The sequence below is a fragment of the Heloderma suspectum genome, chromosome 2 (assembly GCF_057233095.1).
Source record: "Heloderma suspectum isolate Gila_16-S chromosome 2, 16-S_ref, whole genome shotgun sequence".
Taxonomy (NCBI): domain Eukaryota; kingdom Metazoa; phylum Chordata; class Lepidosauria; order Squamata; family Helodermatidae; genus Heloderma; species Heloderma suspectum.
The window spans coordinates 102,856,870-102,881,607 of NC_139459.1; the positions used below are offsets into that span (position 1 = coordinate 102,856,870).

Genomic DNA, 24,738 nt, shown 5'->3' on the forward strand with positions numbered 1-24,738 from the left:
TCAGTTGCACTTAAGTCATTGAAATAATTGGGACTTAAGTTAGTAATTACTCACTTTTCACATTGATTTCAATGGGCCCCAACTGCAACGAACTCAATATGGATCCAACCCATGGGGTTGGAACCAATGTTAGTTTGCCTTAGAGTAAACCCATTGAAATGAATGGGACTGAAATTAGACTAACATTGGATACAACCCATAACACTTAACCCAAGTTAGCATTAACCATGGGCTTGGGTCCAGATTTATCCTGAATCAACTGAACTGACAGAAGTGGACTTTCCCACCCTCTCCTTCCCACTACAGCCCCTCCAACTCCCTGAAAATGCTACACAGAGAGTCAGGAGACCCTGCTGAATAGGGTGAGCTGTGGTGTGGGTGGGAGGGGGATCCCCCAAATTCAGATGGAGGGACCTCCTATGAATGAAGCCCTTTCTCTCACTGAAGCCAGATCCTGTATCCAACCCATGGTTGTTGTTGTTTTTGTTTTAGCGCTGGTTGAGATCCCAAACATGCAGTGACAGTTGGTGGAACCATGGTTTAACTTTGCAAAACCAAAGCCTGCCCTCAGAGGAAGTGTATGGCATTGTCAGGGCTCTGTCCTGCACAGATCTGGAACCCTGGGTCTCTTCAGAGGAGGAGCAGTGGGATCTCCCAACAGAATTCCACACCATGAGGAACCCTGAGGAGCTGTCGAATCCAGTCATCCGTGGCTCAGCATCGGAGATACCACACCAGTTGCCTGAATTCCTCCGCCCGCCCCCCCCCCCGACATCATATGCATGGAGGAGTAACAAATGGACAAGCCTTTTATGCCGTTTATTTGCCTGGGATGCACTGAGACGTTTTAGGGCACAATCCTATGAGTATTTAGACAGAAAAACGTCCTACAACTCCCAGCATTCCGCAGCCAGACTTTCCTGTCTAAACATGCATAGGCTTGCATCCGGAGGGAGCAATCCTATCCCACTTGACAACAGCTAGACGGCCATAGGCTATGTTGTTTTCTGGGAACCGACCTTGGAGCCCCCACTCCCACACTGCCTCTGAGGCAGTGCAGAACAGCCCTGTCCTCTGCGCTCGCAAGAGGAGCACAGAGCGGCCAAAAAGGGGTGTTCTGTGGGGCGTTGCGGGGTGGGGAGGGTGGAAATGCCTGTAGCCTCCTTTCCCGTTCCATCCTCCCATGGCTAGACAATTGGCTGTCTAGCTGAAAATGCAGAGCAGGAGGAGTGCGGAGGGAACTATCCCCTCCATGCTTCTGCCCTGCGTAGGATAGGTGGTCGCCTCCGAGTTCGGAGGCAGCAGCCTATCTGGATAGAATTGCGCCTTTAACCTCTCTGCTTTTTGGTATGCAGAAAAGCATTTAGGTGTTTGTGTGTGCGGGGGGGGGGTAGTGTTTTTTTCTGTAATTGTATATTAATGTATTGTTTTATTTTTAAAACCCATTTTAATTGTGCCTGTAAGTCGCCTTGAGTGCCATTTTTTGATAGAAAGGCAAGGTACAACTCAAATAAATAAATAGGACTGGGGTGCTTGGCTCCTCAGTCCCAGGAGCCAAATGCAGCCCTCCGGGACTCCCCAGAGGGCCATGCCCCCTTCCCCTGGCCCCACCCTATTCCCCCCAGCCACCAATCGTTTGGTGGTTTCCCACTTTTGTGCAGTTTTTCCCCAATCTAAAAGGCTGAAATGCCTCTCTTAAGCCTTCGTTACTGGCAGTAAGAGATTTAAACTAAAACATGCTGGTATTTGGGGGGGCTCCTTTTTGCACTTGGCCCCGACCCGTTTGCTCCAGTTACAGTTGGAATGTGGCCCCCAAGAGCTTCTCTGAAACGGAATTTGGCCCTGGTTATATGACCACTTCTCCTGTTCTGTTGGTACGTCCTTTATTGTATAAATGGGTTATAAATGTATTGTGTTGATTCTTTATGTTTTTATTCCTTGCTTCGTGCATTTTTTCCCAGAAAAGCGGGAAAGGAGTTTAAAAAACAAAAAGAAAAAGAATAACGCCAGTTTGTTAAAACATATTTGTTCATGTTGGCACAAGAGCGAAGCTTGTTCACGAAATGTTCACTAAACATTCCCGCAGGGCTCTGATATGATTCTGCATTCTTCAAGCATGTCATACTGCACTTAGAATTGCATTGTCTTTCTGTCATCAGTGTTCTAATGAATGAATCATGCACTTAAGCAGTCCATGCTTTCAGCCCTACGATTAAGGGATGCAGGGCTGTTTTCCTTGTTGTATGACGAAGCAGGACTTTTTAAAGTAAAGGAAACTTGAAAAAAATCAGTCACAAGCACCAGCTGTGACATGAATCAAACAAACCGCTGGAATTTCTCTTCAACACTAGGCCAGAGATCTGACATAGCTCATTTTGAAGATGTTGGCTGGGAGAAGATGGGAGTTGAAGTCCAATGCATCTGGAGGGCACCACGCTAGATAAAACAATGGTTTGGGCTGAGTATAATGCTGCTTTGTATGTTCATATTATAATGAAGAAGGAAATGCTAGTTCCCAAGCTTGCTTGTGATTGTGGATTCAAACAATTCTCAGTGATTATCAATTAGTTGAGTATATATTCCTCAGTTTGCATTGGACAGCAAAGCTGAATACCCTGTCTATATTAGGAACATCTAACCCCACCCAGCCACCCCCACACCTCCACTTGAAGCTTCTATACAGGGAATATTACCACTGATTTCTTTCTCAGTGCTGCCCACTGGAACTGTCACTGGTTGAAAGCTTCTGAATGAAAGGACTGAGCCAAAAACAAAGAGGGTCCTTTGTTTGCCTTGCTCTGCTCTTTATGATGTACTGAGTTCATCTGTTTATTTATTAGTCTTAGGGCCTGACCTTTGAGCTACTACTCACAGGCAGCTCTTATTCAGGTAGGTAAATAGTTCCAGTTATGCAACTGGTGGTCCTTTCATGAGACAACATCTGACCCTAAGCACTATTCCAGACCAGTCCTATGCCTATGTATTTGGAAGTAAGAAGTTTGCTGAGATTTATTTGCTAGTGTGTATCCTTACCAATAACTTATTTTGAAATAATTTTCATTAGAAATCAGAGGGTCTTGGGCCCAAGAAAATGCATGTAGGATTGAGAGGTGGTTTATTTTTAGTATATAAGTAAGTGGAATAGTAACACACGCATAAGCTGAACCGTTTTCCTGTTGATCAGGCTGCATTAGTAAGAGGAACGATTCTTCCTTTTCTCAGCAACTGAAAACTCCTGCATAAAATATTAAAACACTCTGAGCTTAAATACATCACAATAAGTGCTAATAACGACTTTTGTAAGCAAGCGTTGCAGAAGGGCGGGCAGCCAATGTTGCAGGCTAGAAGTGGTTTCTAAGAATATGAGCTCTTGATTAAAAAAATATAAATGCATTTCTTGTGATATTTTTAGTTTAAAGGCTGAATAAAGGCTGAAACAGGGCATTGCTGCACAAGCGGTTGGAAAAATAGCTTTCTGTCCCAACAGCACCATAATTACTTGATTTTAAAAACGTATTATGCAATTGAATCTCCTGAAATGAAATGAGGGTGGACAATGTTGCATTCTTTAGGCCCCTGGACCCTTGCTGATGCCGATGTGGCCCTTGGGGCAAAGAGGTTGTGCACGCCTGCTTCAGGGGCTTGGGAAATTTCTGTTTTTTAGAAGTAAAAAATTGGAACCAAAATAACCTAGTATGATCTAGGAACATAGGGAACTGCTTTCTACTGAGTCAGACCATCGGTTCATCTAGCTCAGTACTGTCAACACTGACTGGCAGCAGCTCTTGAAGGTTTCAGGCAGGATTCTTTCCTCGCCCTACCTGGAGAAGCCAGAGATCGAACCTGGGACCTGCTGCACGCAAAGCAGGTGCTCTGCCACACTGAGCTATGGCCCCTCCATCTGTATAAGGTTGGCTGAGATGAGACCATGCACTAGGGGTGGACAATTTGTGGCCCTCCAAATGTTTTAGTCAAGTCGCTAACCACTGCTATACACACACTGAAATGTTGCAATTTTTATTATATTTGAGTCTTTCAAATCCCAATAGATTTATTTAAACCAGAATTTTGTAATCGGGGAAATAAGAAGAGCTGGGTCTTTGTTGAGCTATTGAAAGTGTAGAAGAAGTTTAACGATGGCAAGTCCAGGAGAAGCCTCCTGTGGCAAAGGAAATAAAATGGAGAGACAATGAAGAGTTAGAGACGGTCACAAGATGTCAGTGACTGACAGTGAAATAGAGAGAGGAGCAGGGAGATGAGAGAGACCCTGAATGCAACAGCTGAGGCTTTGTCGGTAGCAGAACAATGTGCTTTGCCTGATCAACCAGCAACACTGAGCATCCAAATTAGAAAAGAAAGACCAAACCTACTCACACTGTGGGCATTTGTTGAGTCCATTGTGAGCCACTTGTTCTAGGCCCATGAATTCACTTGTTAACTACTTCCTAATGCAACTCTATACAAGGGGTTTGTAGAATCAAAACAGCAAAGTCAAATCTCTTAGCCATCACATGCACTTTTTGAAGCAATGATGCTTGGAAGGAAGGGGAAATTCAGCATGGCATCCAGATAAAAAATGAGGAACAGTAATTAATGTTTCTCATGCAAATTATATACATGTGTTTTAAAGGACCATACAACCTCATGTAGGGCAGACCCCAAGAATATCCCTCCACCAAGAACGACCCAGTTCACACAACAATTACCCATGGGTTGTTTAAACCAGGGTTGGGCTGAAGGTAGATTGCCAGATGTTTGGGACTTCAACTCCCAGAAGTCCTGGCCAGCAGTCGGGAATGCTGGGAGTTGAAGTTCAAAGTATCTCAAGATCTACTTTCTGCCCACCCCTAGTTTAAACCATGGGCAGCCGTGACTACACAGAAGCAAGCAAGTATGCTTGCTCCTGCCCACTTCGCAAAGCAACACTATTCGCCGTGATGTCCAAACTGGCACTCTGGGTTGCTAAGGGAGGAACAGCCCAGAGTTTTTACCTATTGTCTGTTGTTGGGTTAAAACTCTGGGTTGTTTCTCTCACAACAACCCAGAGTGCAGTGGTCAGGAAGCAGCTCTCTTGCTCACTCCTGTACGGTCATGACTAACCCATGATTTAAACAACCCATGGGAATCAGGACGTGTGAACTGGGTCATTTCCCTTTTCCCTTGATGGCCTAACAAATGGCATTGCAAATATTCATTTGATCCATACTCCAACTATGGGTTGGATCCAGGATCTGTTTTCCGTGAGAGGAAAGGCTCCAGTCGCAGATGGGCTCTCTGCCAAACTTGGGTGGATCTTCCCTCCCTCCCCATGCCACAGCTCACCCATTCAGCAGGGTCTCCTGACTCTCTGTGTGGCCTTTCAGGAGGCTGGAGGGGCTGCCGTCGGAAGGAGGGGGTAGGGAAGTCCACTTCTGCCAGTACAATTGATCCAGCATAAATCTAGATCCAGCCCAAGAAAGTGGATTAGAAGGAGAATGATAGTTCCTATAACATTATATGAATATTGTCAGTGCAGCTCTATACATGGCTATTTAGAACTAAGTCACATTGAGTTCAATGGGACTTATCCCCAAGTCAGCATGTATAGAATTGCAGCCTGAGCTTAGTGATGAATCAGAATGATTTTCCACAAGTGAAACTCTGTAATCTTTTGCCGGTTCTTCATATATATAATAATGTCTGTCAGCTTTCGCCACTGATCTTAATGTAAGAATACATTTTTGAGGTCAGCCAGCAGAATTGTGTCTGGAGAATCAACCTGTTGATGAGGCAAGTTAATATATGTCAGAAGAAGAAGGAGAGTCAAGCAGGCAAGTGAACAATCTGGCTTTCTTCCTAGCAATAGGCATTCTGTGGAATGTTCCAGGCTGGTGCTAATATGGCCCAGGAAGTTATAGATAGATATGTGGTGCATCCGTATCTCACATCCTGTAAACACTGGCCCAAAGATAGAAAGATTTTTAGAGTGGTGAGTAGCAGAGGCATATACCACTTGGCCCAGACTACAGATATGTTGATGCCTGCATCAGGGGGCAATTTCTGTTTTAGTGCAACAAACTGCAATGGAGGCCAACAAATACCTCTACTGATGTTCTGAACTGGTCCTATTTCTTTGCAAGCAACAGCGAGGGATGCAGCATTGCTCAGATACATCAGTTATAGAGACTACTGGAAAACATAGACATCTGTTGCACCCTATGGAAACAGGAACGTGGTGTTGATGTTGTCACAGAAACACAGCAGTTTCCCACCAAGGTCACTGCCAGTCAGAAACACTGGAGAGAGGGTGTGCAAGGGAGATGAGTCTGACCAATGGAAAAGCAGGTTTCCTTTTCTTAACAAAAGTTTACCAAAGAACACCTTCTTATCAGTGCAATATGAGCAACTTTAATTTTTCTGTTGTGGTGAATAGCAAAGGGAGAATGAGAGAGAGAGAGAGAGAGAGAGAGAGAGAATGCTGCTTGCTTAAACTCTTTGATGCTATATCTAGTAGACCAATTACATAAATTTAGAAAGGTTTGCTGGAAGTGTAAATCAAAAATTTCTTAGAGACATGATCCTGACCTCTTCCCCAAAGGGGGAAAAATGCAAGAGGCCATAACGCATGGATATGCTCAAGAAATATCTGACAAAGTGGGCTGTAGTCCACAAAAGCTTGAATCATAATAAATCTGTTTGCCTTTAAGGTGCCACAAGACTCTTGGTTGTTTTTGCTGCAACAGACTCACATGGCTATATTAACTCTGTGCCAGTATGAAGGGGTGTTTATTTTCCTTCTATAGAATATTGACCGCTGGATTGAGCGGCAAGGCTTGCTTTTGAGTGGAACAGGCACCAGGGTCAGCTTAGTAGCAAAAGCAATGCAAAGTGATCTCATGGGTCGGCAATATTTTTAGGGTTCCAGTGAAATTCTGTGCTGTCAGAGAGCTGTATCCCAGCATCTTCAGGGCAATTGCAATGGATAATTCCTGGGGTCAACTTTCAGGTCCTGTGGGGCAGCCAAATATGAGCAAAATATTTTTTTTTATCTAGCCCTGGTTCCTGCTGCACATCAGATATTTCGGAAGCGCTTACATTTTCATGCATTTTAATCTCAGGTCTTGTTTCAAAATAGGGCAGCTGATGGGGAGCAAAGACAATCTCTTTGTGTAAGAGTATGCCAGTTTTTGAGTCACACTGAACTTTTCAGCTGGCCGGAACATAAAGGTAGCCAATCGCCAGCAGCCGTTTGCTCGCTGTCTTTATTATGCCCATTTGCCCTGACGGATTCATCCCTAGCCTGGATGTGAATAACTTCCCCGTGAAAACAACTGCCCGTTCCGCGCCCTGGCGGCGTCCTCTGCGCTCTCCCAGGTCAGCGCCACCGCCGCCACCCCCCCCGGGGGGGGGCCGTGGGGTACCACGTGATTGGAGACTCCTGGTCTGTGGAATCCCTGACGCTGAGGGGGGCGGGAGAGCGCGCATTGTTGCTTCGGGGCAGCGGCGCGCAGCCGCAGTACGGGCGAGCGAGCCGGTGCGCGCGCCGGGGAGCTGCTCCGAGGAGGCGCGAGCGGAGTTTGCAGGGTAAACTCTGAGCCGGTCCCGGCGGCTGCTGCTCCTGCGGCGCACGGGGCAGTGCTCGTCGGCGCTGCCCTCTCCGCCTCCCGGCCCCGGCTGCCGCTCCCCGGCGGGCGCGCGCCGCGAGGAACAGCCGGAGCCTGGCACGACTTTCCCCCTCGAGAGCCGCCTGCTCGAGGACGCCTCCCCCGGCCCCCCCGCGTGCCGAGGCGTGCGGCTGCGCCCCTCCTCCCCGCCAGCAGGTTAAGGGCCGGCGAGGTGAGTCGAGCGCTCGTCCTCCGGCCCCGCTGCGCCCCGGGTCTCTTCCCCTTCTCTTCGCCTCTGAATGCAAGCGGGAGGCGGGCAGCCGGTCGCCTCGGGGAACGCCGGCCGGCCGGCGGGCGGAGGGAAACTTCGTGGAAGGCTGCTGCGAAGCGTGCGTGCGAGTGGACGCCCCCCTCACGCCCTTTCGCCCTTCCCGGGACCAAGCGGGAGGACCTCTTCGCCCCTGGGATCGTGGGCTGGCTGAGCCCTGGGGGGGGGTTGGCGAGGAGGGCGCCCCGGAGCGCCCTGCTGCTCGCTTGAGGTAGGGTTCGTGGGGCGGGGGGGTCTCCTCTCTCCTCTTCCCAGAGGGATCCTTCCCCTTCTGCGCCTCATCTCCTGCACTGGGGGCGGGGGGGCTGCCTGTGAGGGAGGGCGAAGCCGGACTGTTGCTTTTGGGTCGTCGTGTTGCTGCCTGCAGCGCCGCGGGCTGCAGCACGTTTCTGGCTTCGGGTTCCCCTTCACTTGACATTGCCACGGCCGGGGCCCTCGGGGAGCGGGGGGGGGGCGCGAGGTTTGAGGCTTCTCTTTGCACGCTTCTCCCCCCCCCCTTCCTTCTCCTTTTGTTGGCTCACCTCTCGCTCAGTTCTTTGGAACAGCAGGGATGAGGGAAGCTTTTGTTCTGGAAACATCAAAGGTATTTGAGAATGGGGGGGGAGGCAACACATAATTTTGGAGGCAAAAAGGTGATGCCTGTCAGCGCTCCATTGTGTTGGTTTTCTTTTCTTCTTTGCGGAAGGAGGAAAGAATGAAACTTTCTTTCCCTCCCTCCTGGCTGCTGTGCACGTGAATTAGCTAATGAAGCTGCATTTTATGCATAGCTGGAAGCTTATTGATCCACTGCTCACTGTTATTACTCAGAGGTCTGGCTTAAGCAGCCTGTTGGGAGCCTAAAGGAAAATTAAAATACGTTTGGTGCGGGGAGGTGTAACTTCATTATTTAATATTGTTTAATTTTACTTATAAAGATAGCGATTCACATGCTCACCAACTCAAACTCCACAAGTATTACCCAACTATGCAAACAGTTTTATGTGCACAGTGTGTTGGTGTATATAATCTGTTCATCATTTATATGAATAAAGAAACCATAGCACTGACAATCCTCCATAATTATTGGACAGGGGGAGAGGAAGTTGATCATTGTTGCACACATGCATCTGTAGGAAAAAGTAGCAAAACTGTAGTCTTTAGTATTTTGTGTGTGAACACACAGTACTACACTGATTACTGTCAAAGATTAAACTTTACGTAGTCTTGCTTGCATAAGGAAAGCTCTGTAATGCTAGCCGTTTTCCAAATACATTTATTTAGGGAGAAAGTTTCTTGGTCTACTTCTATAGTGAACTTTACTTCTGCAAAAGCCCTTCACTTCTGATCGGGGTGTTTGCCGGGACTGCCTCTGTGGAGTGAGTATGATCACTGTCCATTGTATTATGGTCCTGCTCCCCTCTTGAAATAGAGGATTAGAGGGGTGCCTTTCTGTTACCTCATGGCAGTTTTGCCCTTTTCAAGTACTGATAAACTTCCCTATTTGAGGGGAAATAGTATAATATTCAGGGCTTGCATAGAGGATTCCCCCTGCCTCAAACCTCCCACTAGGCAACTCCCCTTTTCCTTTTTGTGCTCTGTGCTGGGTTAGTTATAGGACTGATAGGTTCTTCCTTCTCCTCCTTTGCAAAAGCTCTTGACGATAAAGCTTCTTGGCGTGATGCATGGGCTTGCCAAAGTCTGTAAGGCCCTATATTCTGCACCATACTTGTGTTGGACATGAGGTCAGGTGGCCTACTTCTGGTGAGCCATATGAATCCTTGAGATTGTTCCCAATGTGTTGGGGAGTGTGTGATTTTCCCCCATCTAATCCTGTGGGGCATGCCTGTATTTCCCCAGACATAAGGAGAGGGGTAAGCATGCCACATCACCCTATCACATGCATCCTTGAAATGAGTGAGTAGTCATGGAGGGTGCTGTATCTGAAACTATCTGTTGTGGAGGTTAGAAGAAGTTTATTCTCTGATGGGCAGGTGTTGAAACTCTGGAACATCCTCACTGAGGAGATAACCTGTGCTTAGTGGGTTATAAAAAGTTCAAGCAAGCTTTTCATGTGTAATTGTCAGCTGCTTTAAAAAGTTTCTGCTTTTGAAAAAGCTGTTTTCTAAAACTGCTACTTTACTGTCTTTGGCATTGCTCTTTGTTTTTTTAATTATTGTGTATTTGCCATTATAACAAAAACAAAAGAAAAAGGGGAAAACAAAAACAGCAACAGAAAAAAGAGAAACAAACATAATAAACATAGCCATTTACAATAACCAAGAGGGAGGAGGGAAGGATTCAACAGTTCTATTTCAAATATGTACAATAATATAAGCAGTCTATATACATAACTAAATAAGCACCCAGATGAAATTGACGACTGTAGGATCTATGTTCAAATGCAGCAACAGCAGTAAGTTCTTCAGACCATTGAATGATATGTGGCAGGTGTTTAACTTTCCAAGACTGAAGTATGAATCTCTTTGCAACTGTAAGGGCTCTCAGAGTCTACTGTTGTTGTCCATCTGTTAATCCCCAGATCACAGGAATATAATTTAAAAGCGCATGAACATCTTTAATTATCACAGATTTTTTGAGAACAAAATTTTACAAGCAATTGTCAATTGTTCTATTGAATCTTACTTTTATGGTAACTTATATCTCACTTTTCTGAGATAATAGAATTAGTTTAATAATATCCTGAATTATAAAACCATCCACTATGCTATTTCTTTAATGCTAGTTTTCTTGGCAATTCTTCGAATGACTGCTGGATCATTTAGTGGTAACTAAATCAAATTTAATTGTGAACTACCACAGGAGAAGAGCAGACTCCAGTTTAGTTATACATCCATCAGAATTACTTTTCAAAAGGCCCTATATTAGACAGTTGACAAAAGCCAACTTCTTTTGACGTAATTGCTTTTCCTGGACTCTGAAGGCCTGATACCTCTGACGCTGGAGGCTGATGTTTCTTGTCGTTGAAAGGGCTGAGTTTCCTCTTTCCTAAAAATTTCCTTTAAACTGCTCTTTGTGGCACAAATCACAGCTGCTGTTCTCTCCCCCACACCCCGTGTGATAAATTTGACTTTTGAGACTGCAGTTCCCTTGAAAATCTGACCCTGCATCTACTGCTGCAGTGATCTTGGCTGATGGTGAACACAGGTTTGTTTGAACTGCCTTCTGCCCCAATCCTAAACATTCATTTGAAATAACAGATTCCAGTGACCACTTCTTACAGGCACGCAGCTTTGTGAGTAGCTGCTTGTGAAACTACTGTGTTGGTGGAGTTCCATGTACTATGTGGTTTGTGAGAATGGCTGCTTAACCGGTTTGGGTGGATTTTAACCACTTCAGTGCAACTCCTGGGGTTGGATCCAAGATTTCCTCTCCATGGATGGAAGAGCTCTGCTCATGGAAGGTGCTCCTGACCAATTTTCAGGGATCCCCCTTCCTCCCTACTCCATAGCTCACACCATTCAGCAGGGTCTCCTGACCCTCTGTGTAGCACTTTCAGGGGGCATGGGGAGAAAAGGGTGGGGAAGTCCATTTCTGCCAGCTCAGTTGCATATGCCTAAATCGGAAACCACCCCATTTTTCGGGAGATGTTGCACTGTAAAGTCTAAAAATTCACCCGAACCACATGGAGAGCTGCTCGTACAAAGTGCATATCATTTGGTGCTCTGGATTCCAGGAACTGCATACACATACATAGTGGTTGTGCTTATGAAGCAGTCATAAATCCCACTGACATGAATTAGCTCAACTCCTCCCACATCTCCATTCTATGACAGTATCAATCAGGAGTTGATATTAGTTATGGCTAAATGAGTGTGAAAAGAGGTCTACAATACCGGTTGAATGTATTCTAAACCTTATCTTGCTTTTTAGTCTTTGCTAGACTAATAATTCTAGGTCATATAGAGTAAAACCTGGGCTGCAGTCCTGTACACACATACCTGGGAATAACACAATGGGACCTCTGAGTAGCCATGTCCAGGATTGCACTGTTAGTAAACACTTGCTCAGCTGTAAGGCATAAGAGTGCTGCAGAATGCTTGACAGCTTTGCTTATTCTGGATGGCCTCCCTGACTATATTACAGGCTGGACTTGTGTCCTGCTATGGCTGGGTCATGCTCAGTATCAGGGCAAACTGTGGGGCAAATCTATTCAGCAAAGTCAGAAGTCAGGCAGAGATGAAGTCAAGCACAGGCAGCCCAAATTAGGGATGTCTGTTGCTGGGAAATCCAGCCTTTTTTGGGCTCGCCAGAGTTCCATGGCATGCCCAACTTGACTTGCATTTGCAAGCTGAGCCGTAGGTTCTCCCTGAACTCCAGGGACCTTTTGTGCGTGTGTGTTGGCCACAATTTGTGCAAATAGAGATTTGTGCAAATTACGTTCACAGTTTGGGCAAATTTGCATAAATTTCAGCTGCATTTTGCATAAGTTGTGCAATTTGTGGCCATAATTTGCGCAGTTTGCAGGTGCAATTTGCAAAAATTTAAAAAATACTGAAAATCAGCTCTCTGCCCAGACTCACTGCAGGCTGAGTCAGGCCAGCTAGTAGAAGATGAACTGAAGTCTGGGGGGCTGAGCCTATGAAAGCTCGTCAAGCTCCACCACCCAGCTGGATTTCTCCTACATCCCGAGTCCCTATCAAGCACAAACCAAAGAACAGGGCCTGATCAGGAGGCAGCAGCGAAAGAGACCAGTCCAAAGAATAAGCAGGGTCGAGAAAGTTAGGTTGCAAGGTAGTGGGAGCTGAAATAAAGGTGCTGTTCCACTAAGCAGCAGGTCTCAACTAAGAACTTACTTAGTCAAGTCTCCCAGTCCACACTCAGATACAGCTGGAAGTTGTTAGTCCTGGCTTCATAGTCTCCTTACTTCTGAGGTGACCCTTGCTCTTGAGTAAATCTTTACTCTCACCAAGCCTGGTTGCTGCAGGTCTTGAGGCGTGCGCTTTGCGTGGCAGTCTGTGCTTCCAGCTGATGATGCTAGTATGCTCTAGGGCTGGGTGGATGCTCAGCCTGCTCCTCTGACTTCATGGGCCCTGTCCGGGGGTTCTTCAAGGTTCACCACTTCTGAAGGGCCCTGATGCTGCCGGAGGTGCCTGGGTATCACTGGAGTCAGGGGTCCCACAGTGTCTTTAGGCTCTGCAATGTCAGGGTCTTCATCTGAACAATCATCCTGGCCTGGGTCTGGCTCAGGCATGGCAGCTTGCCCTTTACAAGGAGGACCAATTGGGTCACTGAGATATGGTAAAGCAGAGGCATGCTGATCTGTAGCAGTTACACTCCACATTTCAACGTCTGGTATCTTGGGATATGCTTTTCATTTCAGGGTTTGGAATATATGTGCACTTCAGTTCTACTGAACTTAGGGCTTAGCCAACTAAATAAACTCTTGGATAGCTCTGGGATAACCTCTTAAAAAGGTTCTTGCATATTTCTTGTACTCTTGACAGTGACATCCAATAGATAAAGCAGAACTGAGCACTGTTGTGGGGAATCATATGTCTCTAGGTAGATCTTGTCACTCATTGATACTTAACAGCTGTTAAGCTTGGAAATTAGTGACTTGGCCAGAGAAACAAAGCTGGATCCACAAGCACAACCAAGCTGTGAGCTTTAAGGAAGCATGACCACATCAAGAAAAGGCATATCCTCCATATCTGGATCAGTAGACTTATCTACCATCAGTGTAGCTTTTGTGTGTATTGAGCTCCAATTTATTCACCTTCCTCTGGTCCAATACTGACTTCAGGTAGTCACTCGTAGTCACTACCCTAATGCAGCTAATGCAAGGAGAAAGTAGAAATATTGCTGTGTGTCAACTGCACCTTGATTACACTATGCTCCAGACATATGAATGGCCTCATCCAGTGGCTTCATGTAGATGTTAAAAAGCATGGGAAATGAATTCTCATGAGAAGAGTCTCTCAGAACCACCTCCTGGTATACACCTGTGAGGTAGGATTAGAATTTTTGCAAAACAGTGCCACCTATTCCCAACCCATGTAACTGGTTCAGAAAGATACCGTGGTGTACAGCATCACACACTGCTGAGAGAGCCGGGGCATCAACAAGGTTACATACTTCTACTGGCTGGCTGTCCTGGGACCGGTTATCTACCAGGGTGGACAAGACAATTTCCGTTCTAGCTATCTTCCAGGAGCGGGTTGAAATGAGTCAGATAATCAGTGGAGCTGATGTGCTACTGTGTACTCAATCATCTTGTCTAGAGTGGAAGATCTGACCTTTGTCTTGGTCAAAATGGAAAACAAACAATATATGTGTTTCAAAAGTGGAATAAGTGAGTACTTTGGTACTTCGGTATGCAAATTAGAACTTTTTCCTAGGATATAGGAAAGCTTTTTGGTATTGGTCCATAGATATAATAATTGTGGTTATGGCTGTATAATTCAGAGGGGTTGTTGGGAATTCATACTCCCCTATAATGTCGGCATTGGGCCCTTATGTTAAAGCTGAAGCCATTGTTCAGCTTGTATCCTAGAGCACCTCAGTAAGCTTGGTATTGCAAGATCTATTCAGATGTGTTTGGTCTGACAGAAATTGCAAATGTGTCTCTGTGTTGTATTTATGAATGTCCTCTAAATGAAACAAAATACATAGTCAGCTTTCCTTTCTGCTTTCTAAACTGTAATACCTATTGGTCTTCCCATTCTTGCTGTGGATGGCCTATCTTAAATAATAGATGTAGGAAGTGAAATGAAACTCCCTGATGAAGGTTTTGCTTGGTAACTGACCCAAGCTTCTTTTTGCTGCTTGTAGGGTAGGTGGAGCTGTCAGAAATAGGCAATGGTCCATGCCTTTGGTTTAATAGAAACACAATCAGTTAATTGGGAACAGTTGTAAACTTCTGCAGTCAGCAGCACTCACTAGAGTGCAGTCATTTACTTAATGTAATTAAGTAATGGGATTTAATGAGAACTTGCACATATACTTTGATACTAACATTTTACACTTGCCTGTATTTTTAAAATAAGGTGGAAAATATAGTGTTTTCTGAAATTGGTATGTAAAGTCCAAGAAGGTGTGTGTAACTTTAATATTTTACCTCTTTATCAGTTAAAATCACTCTTGTATGATTTTTCCACGAAACAATAAACATTTGGGCTGGCTGTATATTTCTCTTAGGAGTAATAGAAAAACTATGGATGTGAACAGGTTCCAACTTTTGATATGGATTCCCCCATCCCATTATATGGTAAGAGGGCATTGTAAATTCAGTGCAGCATGTTGGCTAATTGACTTGGTGTTTGCTGTGTGTCCATGAAAATGATGTGTGAATTATAAATGCTAGGTGGGTAATTAAACAAAATCGTTAGGGCACTTCAGTTCCCTGAGCTGTCTTGAGTGCCATTTTTGGTAGAAAGATGGAATATAAATGTAATAAATAAATTAACAAATAAACTCATTATACATTCCTGATTTAGTTCTTATGGCTAAATTAACTGTTCCCAACTTGGCTATTCCTAAAACCAGCCACCTAAGAGAGTATCTTGCTGGACATAACTTCCATTTAGGATTGAAGTACCAGTTGGTGACTTCGATTTAACTCAAATGAAAACCATTGAGCCGTTGTTTCTCTTTACGTGATGTAGTTAATTTTAAGAACTGTGAGGTGTTAGTCCTCCAAATAAATGCAAATAAACAAAAAACCTATCCATGGAAGTGAAGAGGAATTTTCTCCATCGATCCCTGAAATTAGGATTGCAGCTGGAAAGCACAACAAAGCTCTTTTACATTTTGCTTTGTGGAAGCATCTGTGTTTAAGTCACAATTGTACATGTGCATTGAAGTGTTCAATATTCTTGCCTTGATTGATGCACTAGTGACTTCAAAGATTGGATTTTGTCTCTTTAAGTAATTGGCAATGATGTAGAGAAGCATTTAGATTTCCTATGGGGCATGAGGCAGAAATTAAGGAAGCCACTTATGGGTTTGGATCTCTAGTTACCTTTGTGTCTCCCACTTCAGATAGGATGTTTTCAGGATGATCTATATCAGCCTTCCTCAACCAGGTGCCCTCCAGATGTGTTGGACTACAACTCCTATTGTCCTCGGCTAGCATGGTCACATCTGGAGGGACACCATGTTGGGGAAGGCTGTGCATCAATAGCTTGAACATTGTATAAATGTAATGCAAGTTGGAGAGTCTTGCTGCAGTGGTAGCAAGCCTGTTTGCTTCATTTTATAATTTCAAAGTACAGCTTAGTTTCAGAGGGCATTTTAGTTGCTCTTACTTTGTACTCCCATAGGCCTAATCTGCCTAATAGGGAGAACTCTAACCTGGGCTCCATTTGCTTAGGAGGGGTCATTTGGAAGATGGTGCTTCCTTGAGTACGCTGTGTCTAGGCTGTTCAGGGTAAGATGCTACGATGTTTTGAATGAAATTGAATCTCATTGGCTGGGGGAGCTGCTGAGTGAAAAGTGCTCAGAAAACTCACTTTGGGCACAGATCTCTTAAAATGCACACAAACTGCAACTCTGGATTAGGGATGTCTTAGAAATTCATTTCAGTTTCTTTCTGATTAGGATTTACTCAGTTCACACCACACCGTACGTTTCAGAGCTTGCGATGGGATTCACGGACCAAAAAAAAAGTTCAACAGCATGTGTACATTTGAAAACCCATGAAAAAAAAATGTACTTTTGAAAAATGCGCACAAATACGCTTTTGTCAGTGGGAGAAGAATGGGGACATTTCAAAGATGTGCACAATTGATGTGTGCATTTGGAAAACTACACACGAAAATATGCATGGATTTTCATACAAAAAGAAAAAAACAAAGCTTGCAATCTGATAGGGACTTGAGTCGGAATGAGCTTTGAGATGTAATTTGGAGAACTTTGGTGAGCTCGAGTTTTGCTGACTCGCACATACCTACTCTGGATTGTAGCCCCGTAACTGGTGATGCTGCCGAAACCCTAAATTAGTTGGGTCATACGCTGAATCTAGTAGGTTCATAATTTTCCAATGTGTAATGAGCCCTGACTTTGAATGTAATGAGCATTTTTGTAATTCAAATCAAGAATGATTACGAGTTAACATATATTTTATGAGCTTGCATGACTAAGCAGCAGATCTCTGCCATCCTCCATTACGGTATTAGCAACATGCCAAGTCGAATGATGTGCAGGCATTTTTGTTGCTGCTTCCTTTGTTCTGCTTCTGCAGTTACTGCCTCTGCCTGTGGTCCATGATGATCTACTATTGTAAACAAAGCACATGTGTTAAGAACCAACTGGAGAAGGAATGTGTTGTGATGCATGATGCCATGGTACACAGGACAGAAAAGAACACCGGATGCCACATTCCCAGGATGCACTTTAGGGACTCACACGTGCAAAAATTGAAGACACTTTGAAATCTCAATTAACAGAGAACTTTCATACAAGTTTAAAATGCTGGATTCATAACTTGATGAGCATTTTATGATAGGGTCAGTTTGCCCATCACTGCTCACAACGTAGCTCCTCATTTGACTTGAGAAATGCATCTTTTATGGTATTCCAGCCTCATGTGGCGCAGAGTGGTAGGTGGCAGTATTGCAACCGAATTCTCCCCACGACCTGAGTTCGATCCCAGCAGAAGCTGGGTCTCGGGTAGCTGGCTCAGGTCGACTCAGCCTTCCATCCTTCCGAGGTCAGTAAAATGAGTACCCAGCTTGCTGGGGGAAAGGTAGTCACAACTGGGGAAGGCAATGGCAAACCACCCCACTATAGACTGCCATGAAAACGCCAGCGTAAGCGGCAACCCTCTAGGAGTCAGTAATGACCCGGTTCTTGCACCGTATTTTTCTCCCTTGCTCTTCTTGCATGCGTAGTATGCACAGTTACTGCTTTTTTCATAGATTAAAATGCTCTTGAGAAAACCAGTGATGTAGGAGTGCTTAGCCCTGAATATGCTGTGTATTTTTAGGGGTGGGTGGGTGAATTTGACGTAATAGCCTTTGAAAGAGAGAGAGAGCCATGTCTCAAGGGTCATCATGTTCTAGAGCAATTTCATCATTTTGTAGTAGAAAAAGAACCAGTTGATCGAATGAGGCTAAACCATTTTGATTATTTCACTTGCATGTGGAACAATTGCAGCAACAACAACAAAAATCTATCTTCGGGCTGTATAATTAGGAAAATTATATCGTATTTGCTCATGTAAGGAAAAGTCTTTAATGTACAACATGTATGTGACTTGATTTTCCCTAGCCAGGGTTAATTCTTCAGCTTTCTTCAACTCTCAGCTAGTTCTGCTTTCAAAAGTCACACTGCCTTATCACTCTTAAATCTGTCTGTAATGGTGATAGTCAACAAGTTTCTGATGGCATACTACAGCTGAGGAGAAGAATTGAGTTCTACATACATGCCTTGATGTTAGATATAGGAGTTCATACACTTCTAAAATTGTTCTTAGTTAAAGAAGTCATTCCTTTGTTTTTACCACAAAATGAGAATGGCTGATCTCTAGTGAAGAGAATGAAGCAAACATCTTCTTAGTGTCGTGTAAGGCTGTATTATGCCCCTTGGACTTAGACATTAACGTTTTTCTGGCCATTTCAGAGGGGTAAGAGCGTATGGTATCCTGGGAAGCTGCAAAACCCATATCACTGACTACTGACTACCAGTGTAGTTTCAGTGGGGAGCCATAGGTTTGATTGAATTCTTTTTTAGCATCTGTGGTGTGCTATGTGCCATAGAGGCCATTTTATCTCCCCCTGCAGCCCTCCGTGCCACCCCAAAATCTGCTCTGGAGGGTTTCTCAGACCTCTATAGCAGATTTTAATGGCACGTAGGGGGCTGCGGGGGAGAGGGAACTGCCCCTTCCCAGAATGGCTTCTGTCATCAGAATGACACAGTTGGATACAACCCATACGCTGTGTAGCATATATACATTTTTTAAGTAGCCATGTTTCTGGAAAGGGAGCATCTTGGTGTAGATGTTGGGAATTATACTAACACATTTTAGGAACTTCTGCTTTCAGAATTGGAATGCCAAAGCTGAAATTTGAGTTCATGACCTGTATGAGTGCTTTTGCCCAGGTCAACTTGTGCACCAACTCTGGGGAAGGCAGACTTAGCCATGGCCACACATCTTAAGGGAGGTTCACATGACACCCCCCCACACACACACACACATATCAAAAGTACATGTGAGAGGGTCGCAGGGTTGTGCTAGCTAGTCTTGTCTTGCCATGGATGCACCCATGGATGCAGTGGGCAATGCACCCACTGGCCCCAGAATTCTTTTTATAAAGGATCTGTATGTGCATATGCTTGGTCACATGGGCACTGAATGGTGGAGGTGGGGCTAATCAGTGCAAATCTGTGACTCCCCCTTGCATGTGCTTTGAACAAATCATGCATCCCTCTTATAATTACATCAAATGTGGGTAGTTGTAATGCACATTGTACATGGGGCTGCTTCAGGAACATCATATGATACAAAATGCAGCTGTTAGAGTTCTAGAGCATTCAACTCCTCCCTCTTACCATCTTATCTCTCCTATAGCCCTCCGTGCTACCTGAAAATTTGCTCTGGAGGGTTTCTCAGACCTCTGTAGCAGATTTTCAAGGTGCGCAGGGGGCTGTGGAGTAGTGGGAACTGCCCCCTCCCAGAATTGCTTCTGTCATCAGAATGACACAGTTGGATACAACCCATATGCTTCACTGGCTCCTGTTCTGTTTCTGGGCTCAGTTCAAAGTGCTGGTTATATTCCATTGAAAACTCTTAACGGTTTTAGATCAGAATACAATGGCTGGCTGGTTTTCCCTTCCCACTCCATTTCTTTAATATTGAGGCTGAGGCAGAGTTCTGTGAAACTTGAAAGCTAGCTCACTGGTTTTGACTTCTAAGTTGGGCCTAATAAAGGTATTATGTTACGATCCTTGTTCACGCTTTCAAGTGGTGAAAGTGAATCGTCCAACTTACTAGCCTATTTCCTGTGAGAGGAGGGGGAGCGTGGCAAGCATACCTAGGGATGTGAGAATCCACCTGGGTCCTGTCCAGGGGATTTCCATCGTAGCGAAATCTGGCTATCTTGGGGCTTGATGGATTTCCCTGGAGCCTCTGGCACAGCTTGTCTAAAATTTCCCCTTTAAAAATGGCAAGATATATAAATTGTGTAAGCAATTTGCATATCTTGGGCAAATTAAAGCTTTAATTAGCATATTTTACAAAAATTGCAGCTGTAAAATGCTTAGTTATGCGTAAATTGCAATTTACGCATAACTAAGCACTTTGTGGATGCAATTTCTGTAAAATATGCTAATTACAGACGTAATTTCCCAATATATGTAAATTACATAAGCAATCTTGCCATTTTTAAAGGGGAAAATTTTAGATGAAATCCTCAAGCATCGCACAACCCTCCCACTCTCTATAGCCGGTCAGTTGAGGATTTCAGAGGTGCATTCATTCCGTTCATTTTTTACATTTCTAAACTGCCCAATTGCCAGAGCTCTGTGGTCGGTGATATTACACATAATGTAAAAAACATTGATATACAGATATATAAACAGACACACACACACACGTGTGTGTATACAAGTTTAAACAATCAACAATAAGAAAATCCAAGAGTTGATTGAACCTTATCGTACACTGCCAAATGCCTGAGAATAGGGGAAGGTCTTAACTTGGTGCTAAAAAGATAACAATGTTGCTACCAGCAGGGCCTTGCTGGGGAGATCATTCCAGAATTGGGGGGCCACCACCAGGAAGGCCCTCTCCCTTGTTGCCACCTTCCTAGCCTCTCTCAAAGGAGGAACCAGGAGGAGGTCCTTAGATGATGAGCATAGTAATCGGTTAGGTTTGTGCCAGGAAACTACTTTGTACTGTGCCTAAAGCCAGTAGGCTCAAACTTTCTCCTACACAGAAGACAAACTTTTAAATTGGAACTGGTGCTGCAGGAATCCGCCAATTTATGCTCTACTAAAGATAAGCTTTCCCTACTAGGGGAGTCAGTGTATAATCCAAGCAAAGCCTCACATGTGACAAAATGCTTTTTCTAATCCTATTGCTGCATTAAGGTTACTGTTGATCATTAGAATAGATTCCATGAACTAAACCATGGCTAGACAACAAAATTCCTAGGTTTATTTGAAAAGAATAAGGCAACAATTACAGCAATGGGTTCATGTCGGCAGACATAAATTTAGCAAATACCAGCTTTTGCTGCCTTTCTCTGATATTAAGAAAATATTTTGGAATAACTGATGATCTGTTAGAGTACTAACCACCAGTGAAGGAGATGGACTCTCTCTCTCTCTCTCTCCCTCTCTCTCTCTCTGTGTGTGTGTGTGTGTGTGTGTGTGTGTGAGAGAGAGAGAGAGAGAGAGAGAGAGAGAGAACGAGTGAATAAATGAATGAATTGTCCTTACTGATGGGAATTATTTGGTAATGATGGCTCCTGTTAGAAAAGCAGTTAGCAGAGAAAAAAACAAAAGGCAGAACAGAATGAGCATTTACCAGTCCCACATGCACACAAGGCTAAAAAAGGAGACCACACCCTTCTTTAGTGAAGAACAATTAAAATGGTTTACTCACGATTTCTTGCATATACACGCAACTACAGCATATAGTTTCAGACAGTTTGTTCAGTCCATTTCTTTGTCTTCTATAATACCGCTGGGAGAGAGAGCAAGCACATCTGCTCTCAGCAATGGTGGAGGTCGGGGAAGGGGGAGGAGCAGGAAACCACACTATAGGCTATAGAGATCCTAAGGCTAGTTTTGCTCAAAGTCCCCATGCACTAACTAAATGCAACACTGTCTCGCTCCTGTAACTTGTTGACGAGGTTGCAATACTCCCAACAATTACTGGAGAAGGAGGTCCTGGAATAACTTCGTGAGAAATCCAAAAGGCAAAGAATACTTAAGCCAAGAAAAGAGAAGGTAAGGGGGATATGACTGGGAGAAGTAATATTATGAATGAGGTGGAAAATGAGCGGGAATTGAATGGAGAACAGCTGCTAAGTCTCTTGTGTAATACTAGGACTGGAAGTAACAAGAGATATGTGAGCAGCACATTTCAAACAAGTTGCCAACCAGCACCGTTGTTGCATTAAATACACTGCTATCAGAACTAAGTATAACTGAGATCAAATCAAGACTGAGCACAATGTAGTCAGTTACAAAGGAACAAAATACTGCAAGACTGCATGCCTGGCTTATGGCAATGCCCTACCATTCAAGAACATTCTAGTTCTTTCTTTCTGACTCTTATGAATGAAATGGACTATAGTTGGAGCTGCTTGCCATCCTGCACAGGAAACCTCACTACTTTAGCCTTGTCTGAAAGTAGGGAGAATTAGGAAAATTGAGCAAAAAATATTCCCCTTCTCCCTAATTTATGACAGTTGCAAACAAACTCTTGAGTGCATTTACATGGAAGTAAAACCTGTCAGTTCAAGCCCATATTGTGGTCCAATCTTCTAGCAAGGACTATTTTCCCATAACTGCCACTACCAACCGAAGATTACTTGGGTGCTGTAAAACCAATTTAAAGCAGTTCTTCCTCATGGTTTAAAGTCTGTCCCAGCCAAGTCTCTGTATTTCCTTTGCTAATCTCACATGAAGTCCTTCTCAAGAAAGTGTGTAAGTAAGCAGTCTTAGGTAGTCTTTGGTAAATGTTCAAGACTTTCATGTTTCAAAATAAAGTTGGGACTGATCACATGGCCTTGGAGCAGCTCACCTGTCTTCTGTACAGCTGACAGGTACAATGAGCACATATGCAACACGGCGTGAAAGAGTGCAAGCCAATTAGAAATGGGCAAGTTGTTAATGTCATTGTGCACTGGTGTTAAGTAACAGCACATCTCCTAGGTAACCAACTGATTAACACAAATTGAGAATGCTAGGAGGCCAGGCAAACTCAGTAAAATACACAAAACAGGTTTCCTGTGCCTACCTGCTTCAACACCTGCCTGCTTCATTGCTTCCTAAAATGGAGTTTAGGACCCTCTTAAAGAAAGAACGAAAGAAAGAAAGAAAAAGAAAGAAAGAAAGAAAGAAAGAAAGGCAGTAACTGTATCAAGTAGCTCAGAATTCTTGCTCGCTTCCCCTCCCCACATCAAATACACATAGTTATTGAGTGATGCATGCAGAGTCATGTCAAGTACAACAGTTGTGAGAGTGGTAAGACTTTATGAATTGGCTGAATCCTCCCTTTCAAGATATACTGAAGTGTAACAGAGCAACATGACAAGACAAACAGTTTCTTGTTAATGTATATACACTTAGAATACCTGTACTGTTAAAAGGAGGCATCTAGTAAAATTGACCATGCTCCTGATATCACATCTTACTCTATTACAAGTCTTTGTATTTTCTGATTTTAGAGGAATTTCATTGGCTGTCTTGCGACAGGCTGTTAGTGATGTCTCACTGGCTGACAATATTTTATTAATGTTACTACTTATTTAAACATCTCATAGTGCCATTTACTGTTTTCCTCCTCCTCTTTTCCCCCAACCCCATATACGTAGGAGTTGCTTTATGCCTTATGTGCACCTGACATAATATCCACAAAACTGTCTGGTAGCACTAGAGTTGCAGATTTCTCTTTAATTAGCAATAGCTAGATGCTAACAAATACACTGCTGGTGGGAGTAAGGAATGTTGTTTTCTGCCACCCACAACAAGGGAGTTCAGAAGAATGCTGTGAATAAAATGCTTTGCTTGTATGAAGCTCATGAGTTTCTACACTTTGTTTTCATTAACATTTTTTCATGTTAAATTAAAACAAAAAAGAAACCCCCACAAAAACAGAACCCCAATCCTGTGCTTCTAGACCTCAACATAGTCTGGAGTTGTGGTGATCTTTTGTGATAGCTGCTAGAGGCTCCTTTCTTATAAGGATTTATTATTATTTAGAATACATGTGATGCTGTTAAAAACAGTTTCTTGCCCTACCCTAGCTCTATGTTTCTAAGGGTGCAATCCTATGCATGTTTAGGCAGAAAAAAGTCCTACAATTCCCAGCATTCCCCAGCCAGCCTTGCATAGGCTTATGCCCTAAATTTCTAAGTAACCTTCCTATTCTAGCTCTAAGTTTCTGAATGAACCATTATTTTAGCAGACATTTGGCACTGTGGAGAAACTAGAAGCGGAACGCTGTGTCTGCAAGGGAAAAACTAAACAGCTTATAGTCAAGGGTGTGTGTGTGAGAGGAGGGGGGGATGTAAAATAAAAGGAATGCATGCCAGTTTTCTCTTGGCCCCTTCCCTATATATTCTGATGTCAGTCCTTACTGTTATGTATTACGCTAAGGGTGGGTCGGACAAATTGCATTTGGCCACTATAATCAGTAATTAAGGAGGCAGTTGGGTCTATTGCTTATACTTAGAAAACAGCTGAAAGGATTGATCTGAAACCTGGCAGTGTAGAAGAGCTTGGTTTGAGGATGGTCCATACTGATTTTGAGTTAGAAAGGGTAAAATGGCTTATTGATAGGAGTTTGAAGTTTGATGAATAGCCGCCAACTGTTTGACAGGTATTGTCTGTTTTCTTTTCATAGACTTTGCTGGGGTTATACTTTATGGGCTGATTTCTCTGTACAACATTTTTTGGAAAATTGTGTCAAGTCAGGGTCTAGAACATGCTGTGCCCTAGTAGTACCATAACATGTTTGCAGCTTTTCTTTAAAATGCAGTTTTTCAGACCGTCTATGACAGTTTCAGAGGCATAAACGCCATGTCCCTGTTCGAGTGAACAGACAAATCTGGAACTTAGGTCCACCGCTCTGCCACTGACGGCCATCCAGCCCTGGTAATGGTGAAGCGGGAACTGGACACAGCATAGTTACAGTAAAAAGGTAAAGGTAAAGGT

At 43.9% G+C, this 24,738-nt stretch overlaps 1 protein-coding gene across 4 annotated transcripts in view; it reads left to right on the forward strand.

Annotated features, from left to right (window-relative positions):
* Positions 1–7,488: 7,488 nt before the first annotated feature.
* The window catches only part of KANK1 (KN motif and ankyrin repeat domains 1), a 163,722-nt gene continuing 146,472 nt past the window's right edge, over positions 7,489–24,738 (forward strand). For 2 of the 4 annotated variants that reach the window (XM_084834366.1, XM_084834372.1), the window contains exon 1: positions 7,489–7,815. The gene's annotated coding sequence lies outside the window, so the exon portion shown is untranslated. The remainder of the gene's footprint in view (positions 7,816–24,738) is intronic. The other 2 variants (XM_084834367.1, XM_084834374.1) reach the window with 2 other exon arrangements.